The sequence below is a fragment of the Palaemon carinicauda genome, chromosome 4 (genome assembly GCF_036898095.1).
Source record: "Palaemon carinicauda isolate YSFRI2023 chromosome 4, ASM3689809v2, whole genome shotgun sequence".
NCBI classification, from domain to species: Eukaryota; Metazoa; Arthropoda; class Malacostraca; order Decapoda; family Palaemonidae; genus Palaemon; species Palaemon carinicauda.
This window is the reverse complement of record NC_090728.1, coordinates 130750676-130761185: the sequence shown is the minus strand read 5'-3', so window position 1 is coordinate 130761185 and position 10510 is coordinate 130750676.

The following is a 10510-nucleotide window of genomic DNA, read 5'->3' as shown; positions in this document are numbered from 1 at the left end:
GGGAGCCGCTCCCAAGGCTTCCCTATCCCCCGATTCGTATGCGTGCCTGGCGCCAATCCTGGCGCCATCTGTATTCCTTGTAGCGTACACGAGGTGCTACAGATACTGTATGTAGGGAGGGGTCCTACAGCCCTTTCTTAGAAAGGCAAGGGCGGGTCCATCAGGACGACATGGCTATCTCACCCAAAAATAGATTTTTCGCTTCGCTCAAAATCCGTTTTTTGGGCTCAAGCCATGTCGTCCTGATGGAAGTGTACCAGAGCATTACTGTATCTGTGGATTCTCAGAACGTGCCGTACTCCCCGGAGATATTTATTCCCGGTCGACTAGACCTAGAGACCTAAGATGTTACCGTTATACATCTTTTCAACTAACTATAAACTATGTTAGAGCTTCCTGCCCCCTACAGGGAAGAGTCCTGCTAGACTCTGGAAAGTCTCGAAGAGTACATATATCTATGTATGAATACCAGGCAAGCTAATATAGTGGTCTCGCCCTATATTAAGTAAAGCATAGTTTGTATAGAACCACTGCGTCAATATATTGACCAGTAATCCGCACAATACTTGTATTGGACAAAGGTTTATATCCGCATAGGAAGAAACTAATAAAACCGCCCTCGTCCCTTTATGGGACGGAGTCCTCCCATTAGGGGACTTACATAAACCAATGCAACATAGCTTGCAAAACAGAACAATTCTATCAGAATTATCCCAGATAAGATACATAGAATTAAAATGCTCAATTATACCAATAAATTGACACAGGTGAAAGAGACGCAAGGTTCTCAAGAACAAGTTTATTGACAGATAATAAACAGACAGGTTAACAACAAATATATATATTTATATAAAAGAGGGTAACCCAAAACTTTAAGCATAAGTATGATAGTAAACAGAACTTGTTTATCTGAAAGAAAAACCATTAAACACCACTTTAATGAGATACCAAGGTATCAAGTCATAAAAAATCTGTATTACAAATCAATCACATTAGCGTTAGAAACGCTTGGCACACATGTCTGAACTTATGCAAGGTTCACCTTTGAAAGAAGGAACAGTCTATATGGGCACTTGGTGCCCTTATTTAGTTTGTAGTACAGTATGTACCTACACACTCACCCTGGACTTAATCGTCCCAATTAAGACCACTGTTCCTCGCAGAGTTAAACAGTAGGGTTAACTACACGACCCACTGCTACCACAGATCTCTTAAGTTCCTCTACTTGCTTCGCATAGTGGCGAAAGAACACCCTGGAAGACTTCCAGCCCGTGTATGAACGGAGATGTTCAAAATCCATACAATTAAAGAAATTTAGGGATAAGGCAACTTTCCTCGGATCGTGACCTGCGGGTGTACTGTCAGGATCCGCTCTGCGAATAAAATATGTCATTTTCGCTCTGAGTTGATTCAGAGATAAATTTGAGCCTGATGTTTCTCCCCTGAATAGTTGACTACCCTTGAAGTCTGAAGTTCTACGAAGATAGACCTTTAGGCATTCTAAGCGCAGGCTTTCGGAACTTTATTAAAGATCTCGTTACCTAGGTCGATCTGGAAGGCAAATAAAATGGGTCTCATCAAAGCCGATTTACACACTGAAATCGTGTTAGCTGCCAATCCTTGGCCATGGAGGTGGATGAAGAAAGATAAGCAGAAATCTGTTGAGATCTCCTGCGGATTCTTTGCCTTTACAAAGGCCACCCATTTTCTCCAAGATGACTCATATTGCCTTCTAGTCGATTTGCACTTGTATTCCTCTAGGAAGTCTATGCTGGCTTTCGAAATTCCGAAGCGCTTTCTCACCGCTAGGGCGAGAAAATCATGAGCTGCAGGGTCTGGGTTTTCTGTAATGAAGCGCAGACAGTCGACTTCTGGACTCGCTGGGTCAGAACTGGATGTGGTAGCGGCACGAACTTCATCTGTAGTTCCAACGCCAAGGGGAACCACATACTGTTCGCCCACTTGTGGGCCACTATTGCCGCTACCCCCTTGAAGGATCTCAGTTTGTTGAGGACCCTCAACAGAAGGTTGTGAGGAGGGAACAGATAAATCCTGGACCATCTGTTCCAGTCGAGGGACATTGCGTCCACTGCTTCCGCTAAGGGGTCCTCGTACGGGGACACGTACAGGGGCAACTTCTTGTTGTCTTTCGTCGCAAAGAGGTCTATTTGCAGTTCTGGGACTTGATTCAGAATGAAGGAAAATGATCCTGCGTCTAAGGACCATTCCGACTCTATCGGTGTGAACCTGGATAGAGCGTCCGCTGTCACATTGCGGACTCCTTGAAGGTGAACTGCCGACAGGTACCACTTCTTCTTTTCCGCCAATCGGAAAATGGCTAACATCACTTGGTTGAGAGGTGGTGACCTCGACCCTTGTCGATTCAAGCATCTCACAACCACCTCGCTGTCTGTCACCAATCTTATGTGGATCGAGTGACGCGGGGAGACTTTCTTTAAGGTAAGGAGCACTGCCATAGCTTCTAGAAAGTTTATATGAAAGGTCCTGAATAGCTTGGACCAAGTCCCCTGGACTTTTTTCCGATGAGAGTGACCTCCCCATCCCTCCTTTGAGGCGTCTGAATGAATCGTCATCGACGGGGGAGGTGGCTGAAGAAGAACCGACTTCTTTAGATGTCTGGCTTGGGACCAAGGTCTGAGAAGAGTACGTAGCCGAGGCGGCACTGGTCTTCTCAGGTCTCTTCGCGCGTTTGATGCATACCTTCTCCAAACTCCGGTTGCATCCTTTAGCTGTGCTCTTAGCACTGGGTCTGTCACTGAAGCAAACTGGAGAGAGCCTAGTACCCTCTCCTGTTCGCGTCTTGATATCCTTTCGGAATCTAGAAGTCTCTTGACAGAGCCCGCTATCTCCTTCCTTTTCTTCATTGGGATGGAGAAACTGTGTGACAAAAGGTCCCAGTGGATTCCCAGCCACTGGAACTTTTGGGATGGAGAAAGTCGAGACTTTTTCTTGTTGATCTTGAAGCCTAGGTACTCTAGGAACTGGATCACCTGACTGGAAGCTTGCAAGCATTCGGTCTCGGATGCTGCCCACACCAGCCAGTCGTCCAGGTAGGCTACTACCTGAATTCCCTTTAGGCGTAATTGTTTGAGAGCTGCGCTCGCAAGCTTCGTGAAAATCCTTGGGGCTATGTTTAGCCCGAATGGCATGGCTCTGAAGGCGTACAGTTTCCGTTGTAGCCTGAACCCTAGGTAGGGGGAGAGTCGACGGCTGATTGGAATGTGCCAATAGGCGTCTGACAAGTCTATAGAGACTGAGTATGCCCTCTTGGGCAGTAAGGTCCTTATGTGTTGCAGTGTTAGCATCTTGAATTTGCAATTCACTATGAACTTGTTGAGTGGTGACAAGTCCAGAATGACTCTGAGCTTTTCCGAGTCTTTCTTGGGAACACAAAACAGCCTCCCTTGGAATTTGATGGACTTCACCTTTCGGATCACATTTTTCTCCAACAGTTCTTGAACGTACTCCTCCAAAATGGGGGTGGAGTGTTGGAAAAACCGAAGGCATGGGTGTGGAGTTCTGTACCAGCTCCAACCCAGTCCATTCTTGAGTAGGCTTTGGGCCCAGGGATCGAAGGTCCAGCGATCCCAAAATTTCATCAGTCTCCCTCCTACCGGTATCATTTCACTTGGACTGCCGTCCTGAGGTCTTGCCTCCCTGACCACGACCACCTCTGAATCCCCTTCCCCTTGAGGGGCGCCTAGACGAGCCTTTGGCTGCTCCTCTAGGTTTTGCACGAAAGGAAGAAGACTGTCCTTCGAACGTTGGGGCGAATGTGGTTGACTGACCTGGCACAGCCTGGGGTACCCACTGAAAGGCAGTCGGGGTTTGTGCCACCATCTGGGGCACTGGAGGCAAAGGCAATTGCAGTTGCTGTTGCTGTCTATAAGGCTTGGCTGGCCGAAATGGTAGCCTAGTCTTCATATTCTTCCTCTTTGGTTGAGGACCCTCATCCGGGGAAGATTTTCTTTTGATAGCCAGGCCCCACTTCTGGAGAAGATTTCTATTCTCCACGGCGGCCTTATCAACAACCTCTTTGACCACATCGGTAGGGAAAAGGTCTTTTCCCCAAATGTTGGAGGAGATTAACTTCCTTGGCTCGTGTCTCACCGAAGCCCCGGTGAACACAAACTCCCTGCAAGCTCTCCTTGCCTGACGAAGCTATAAAGGTCCTTCGTCACTGTGGCTAAGTGAGACTTAGCCACTACCATGAACATTTCATGGACCTTGGGGTCACTTGCCATCGTCTCGAGAGTAGTCTGATGAGACATTGAGGCAGCCAGTCTTTCTTTTGTCTCGAACTCTCTTCGTAAAAGAAATTCGGACAACTTGGGGAGGTCCTCGCCGAATTGCCGTCCGGCAATATCAGCCTCCAACTTTCCCACTGAGAATGTCAGATGGACATCCTTCCAGTCTTTGTGGTCCATAGGTAGAGCCAGCGACAAGGGTTTACACTCCTCCAGGGAGGGGCAAGGCTTGCCGGCCTCGACTGCCTTTAGGACAGCCGCAAACCCTTTCTGTAAAAAGGGGAAGGCTCTATCAGGAGAGGACACAAACGAAGGGAGCTTCTTGCTCAATGCAGCTACCTTCGAATTCGAGAAGCCCCTCTCTTTCATCGAGGATGAGAGTAGGGCTTGAGCCTTAGCGTGGTCCATAACAATGACCTCCTTCGGCTCTGTCTCCTCCCTTGAAGCTGGTTCTTTTCTCAGCCGGACATAGCAGTCCGGATATGATGCCTTGCTGGGCCAGAATTCTACCTCCTCTAGGGGAACTGAACCCAGCTTATCCGAGATGACGATCTTTCCAGTCGTCATCGGCATGTGCTCAGCATACCTCCATGGGTTAGCTTCTGAGCATATGGGAAGGTCTTTCACATTGAGCCTTTTCCGGGGCCCATGTGATTCTGCCAGGGACTGCATACGCAGTTCCATTGCAGCCGCCTTCTCCTGATTCTCCTTCTGCATTTGTTGGATCATTCCAACAATCGAAGAGAGGGCCTGTCCCAGTTCTACTGGGAGGCCAGCCGATGTTGAGGGGATAGGCTCCGGCATCTGAACCGGAGTAGCCGACACCTCGTCGACCTCATCCTCTACGACATCCGGGGTTTGAACTTGATCCTGACCTTCTGCCAGGAGGTCTTCTTCCAAACGTTCGTCCAGGTCAGACATCCTGTCACACAACTGGATGTCTTGCATCGCATCTGCGACTTCCTCGTCCACCTGGACTTGATCTTGAGGGATCTCCTCTTGAGGCTGGGGAATCACTGCCTCAGCTGATGCCTGGGGAAAAGATACGCCCTCATCTTCTCACTTGGAAGATAAGGGCCAGAGGTGTTCTTCTTGAAGCCCCTTACCCAAGTACGAAGCTTTTCCCTAGCTATATCCCTTGATTCCGCCGTTCTAGGGGAATCAAAAGCCTCAGTAATCAGGTTAGTGCATACAGTACATACCTGAGGGTCCCAATACTGGAGATCATCCTTGGAGACAGCGCATGCTGCGTGTCTCCTACAACACTCATGTCCGCAGAGGTTCTTGCTGCGGACATTGCAGAAACATTTCCGCACTTCGGAGGGTCCTCCTGTAAAGAGAAGAAATTTCCATGAGTATCAAGTGAACTATGTATCACTGGATATGCATAGTATAGCATAACAATTCATAAATGAAAGACACACACTTGTGTTTCCCTCACAACCCATTGTTGCAGCCTTCCAGATAATAAAATCAAAATGGTTTATCTCTACTAGAGTAACCAATGCAAGGTTTCCAGAGGAAACAGGTGGAGCTCACACCTAGGCAATGATTTTAAAATCCTGGATAATAGACGGGGAAGAACTCTGCTTCCTGTCTGAGGGCAATAGCAAAGGGCTGTGTAAGAAAACACAATAGTGTTAGAAGATACAGTGCTGTACCTAAACTTTTACTATAGTTTTCTTCTTACTGTATATGCTATACAGAAGAATACTAGTACAGTATAGGAGGATGTGTGCCGGCCTGCCTTTGCCGGCCGGCACACACCACAATTAACTTTAAAGTATACTACTTAACAGCTATAGGGCGGCAGCCCTCTGGTTCAAATGCCTTTGCCGGCGGCAGCAGCTGCCGGCCAGCAACAGCCAGTGTTGGCCGGCAATGATTGCCGGCCAGCAACTACACAAGGTAGTACCCAGCTGCCGGCCACACTCTTGGTGACCGGCAGACAAGGACTGACATAAGCCGGCCGGCAAAGGTACAAGACCGATGCCAGCCGGCAGCAAAAGAACCAGAAGACTACACCTGCCCGGCTGCCGGCCTCATAGGCCGGCAGCCGGGACAGGTACAGCACTAGAAGAAAATAGAATGGATGCCGGGATAAGAGTGTACACAACCCCCCAAGCCCGGCAACCGAAAGAGTGCATATAAGGAAGGGGAGAAACTTAATTCAGGCTTCCTTGACCAATGCCGTCCGGCTCTGCCGGCAGGCATGGATGAGGGACCAAGAGAGGTCCGGGCAGCACTCGAAAACATAAGACCCTTGCCGTCCAGCATCTCTGCCGGCCGGCAATGGGCTTAGTCAATCCATATCCCAACCTATACTAGGTCCAGAAGTAGAATGACATACGGTACAGTAATACCCCTGCCGGCCAGCTCTGCCGGCCGGCAAGGTACAGTACAGTAATGGCTAGGCCATTACGGAGATAGAGGGGGAAGGGACAAGAGGGTCCTGCCAACCTTGCTTTAGTGACAGATCACCCGCAGCCAAGAACTTTGTCTTAGCCTAAGGGAGATCTAAGGGAAAGGGCCAGCGCAGTAGTATAATACCTGCCAGCTTCCAGAGCACCAAAGCAAGGAAGGCGTTGCTACTCCCAAGGGAAGATTTATCCTCCCCGAGAACAGCAACAGGACTTAGTGTGGTCGATCACACAAGAAGGAATCATAACTACAGAAACCTTCGATAGTGACCTAAGGGAGCTCAGCTCCCTTTGTAAGTGTTAGGTCAGCGAGGGAGACTCTGCCCCAAGCCAAACAACACGGACTCAGACTAAAAACTCTGTTGTTCTGTCCCTCTTTGAACCAGACTCTGCTGGAACAGGAAGGTACAGTAACACCCTAGTATAGTTTTATCGAAAATAAATTCGGAAAAAAACCACTTAGGGATAAGCCCAAGGCTTAAACAGAGGGAAAGGGATTGCATACCTTCTCCGAAGAAAAGAAAGCAACCGGGGAGTATAATAAAGTATACTAAGGCTCCATAAGCAATTAGCCTAGGCACCAAGAGAATCGATTACCTAATTCACCGAAACTCTCACGTATACAATCTTGGAATATTCCACACAGTCTAAAATGTATAAAATATAGCCTAAAGCTTCAATAAAATTTTAATTACACTCGGAAAAACCAAAATCATGCATTAAGTACTAGGACCAAACGACTAGGCTACATGGCCTAGCGTAGGCCAGAATGGCGAATACTTCGCCAAATAATACTAAGCACGAAAGGAAATCCTATGTAAAGCTAAATAGCTAAATTTTATTAAGCAAAACAACCAGGAATGTCACTCTGACTAACTAATTTATACCTAGCGAGTGACAGTGTCCAGGACAACTCTGGTAGGCTACGGCTCTTGTATCAAAGATTAATCCTATTAATCACTCAAAATTTTACCAAGAGCCTACATTTATACATAACAGACACTATACTCAACTTATCCGAGGCCAACGAAGACGAAGAAGCCATGAAAAGCTGAATAAATCCAAGATTTGCGAGAAAAACAGGAAAAAACACCGAGTTGTTAAGCTACGCAAAAAGGAATACAGATGGCGCCAGGATTGGCGCCAGGCACGCATACGAATCGGGGGATAGGGAAGCCTTGGGAGCGGCTCCCCTTTTTCTTTCCCGAATTCGTATCTCGTCAATCTCCCTCCTACGAGACGAATCTCTGTTCAGGTCGTAGATTGCCATGTGACGTGTCTAGAATACGTCCTCTGATATGTCGCGATATCCCTTTCACGAGGGATACTCGCTCCAGGAGTTAGAATTCTGGTACCTTAAGGTAAATTCTCTGGGAATATCGCCGTAGTTGTAATATACCCTAGGAAGCTACCCTATAGGAACTTCCATCAGGACGACATGGCTTGAGCCCAAAATATATATATATATATATATATATATATATATATATATATATATATATATATATATATATATATATATATATATATATATATATATATATATATATATATTATACACAATAAATATATATACATATATATATATATATACTTATATATATACATATATATATATATATATATATATATATATATATATATATATATATATATATATATATATATATATATATATATATATATATATATATATATATATATATATATATATATATATATATATATATATATATATATATATACTTATATACTGTATATATATAAATATATATATATATATATATATATATATATATATATATATATATATATATATATATATATATATATATATATATGTGTGTGTGTTTGTGTGTGTGTTTGTGTGTGTGTGTGTCTGCGTTTGTGTGTGTGACTCCATGAAGATCCTATGTTTCCATTTATAAGACCTTAAAAGAAGGACTTATTAACATTTTTGGCTTTGACAATTAAAATTTTATAAACATAAAAATAGCTTGGAAATAGATGGGAAAAATAATAAAGGTTTTTTTTTTTTTTTTTTTTTTTTCTTATCAAGAAAAAAAACCTATGATTTGGATCGGGTCTCAAGTATTACGAAATTTTTCAAAACAATTACGTAACTTTCTCTACATTTTAGATCGGAATACACTAAAGTTTTCAACCCCTATGCAAATGCGTCTCCTGACTTACCTTAACCTAAATTTTTATTAGCAAGACTGACCGCTTGACTCCTCTCTTGCCAAATCCTCAACTAGAAGTCCCATTTAATGCTTAGTTATATATCTCTGTCTCTCTTTGCAATCATATATATTAGAAATTTGATAAAAATACTTCCTATCTATCGAATGTGTATACTCTCTTACCATTTTATGAATTTTTTTTTTTTTTTTTACCCTTTTGTTCGTCTGCTGCTACCTATATCCACTGTGATCTCCCATATTTTTGCATTATTATCACGAAACTCGTCATAATCTTTAAGCAATTTTTTCAATACTATCAATAGCATATGCTAATTGAGGTTGACAAATGCAAAGTTACGTGTTCAGATGAAAATAACAGGATGGATATAAAAGGAAAAATTCGTTTTATTGCTATTTCCTCTATGACATCATTTTCTTTAAATGCTATCAGTTTATTATAAATAAGTTATTGTTGAGTTTATAACCTAAGCATTTCACAATATCCTGAAAATATAATGCAAATTGGGTATTTTTGGGTTGTTTTTCGTTGTCAGTCGTCCAACGACAGCACACCTTCAGCTCTGAATGTTGTATATATACTTTTTTGTATATTGCTAATATGTGTGACATAACATCCGTACGCTTGGCTGTGAATCTTTGTCGTTTTTTAAAGGCAAATACGCTCTGAGCATCAACAACCTTTCACTGATTCTTTTATGACTCCTTTTACTGTCACCGCTTTTGGTTAGTGTTTTCGTTATGGTTAGTCTAGAAATATATTTAGGTTTTCCGCTTAGACAGGAAGGAATGCTGGTGCAGTAAGATGATCATCAATAAAGAGACACGTTGGTATAAATGGTATAAAAACAAAATATAATGAACCCGATGAGCATCATAAAACAGAAAAATTACATGATGGACAAGGTAAAATTATAAGAATATTATAGGGGAAGGTTATTGTATCCATGCAATTTGAATAGGCTAATTAGGGCCGCAGAGAGAGAGAGAGAGAGAGAGAGAGAGAGAGAGAGAGAGAGAGAGAGAGAGAGAGAGAGAGGTTAGCATGATACAATAGAGTTTATTATGAATCATGTTGGACGCCTACATTACAACAATTTCTCATTACCACAGAAAATTGGATACACGAGAAAGCAATTATATATCCATTCGAAAATGGCTATAAAATCATAATTAGGACAACTTTTAAGAGTTTACTGCATGAGCAAAGAAATACCGTTCTTTGAAGACTTTGCGTCCCCAAAATTATTGAGTATTGTTACCTGTTTGTATTTTTAAGCGTTCTCGTTTTAGCCAATATTAAGGGAGTAGATAAGAAAGTCTAATATGACGTTTCCTTGTTACCAAAGTCATTATGATAAGTATTATTGCTCCACTAAGCAGATTAACCTTCTCTATGTATTGTTTTTTGTTACATTGAGTATGTTTGTTTTATCAATGGGTTTTAATCATCAACAATAAAAAAAAAACTAACTTCTGTGTATGTCTGTAAGTGGCATTGATGAACTACTGTTTATACATCTGCGTATGAATCATTCAATTTCTTGAGGCTTAGAATGATAATAAACACACGTAGACACAGACAAAGACAGATACACACATATATACATGCACACACAGT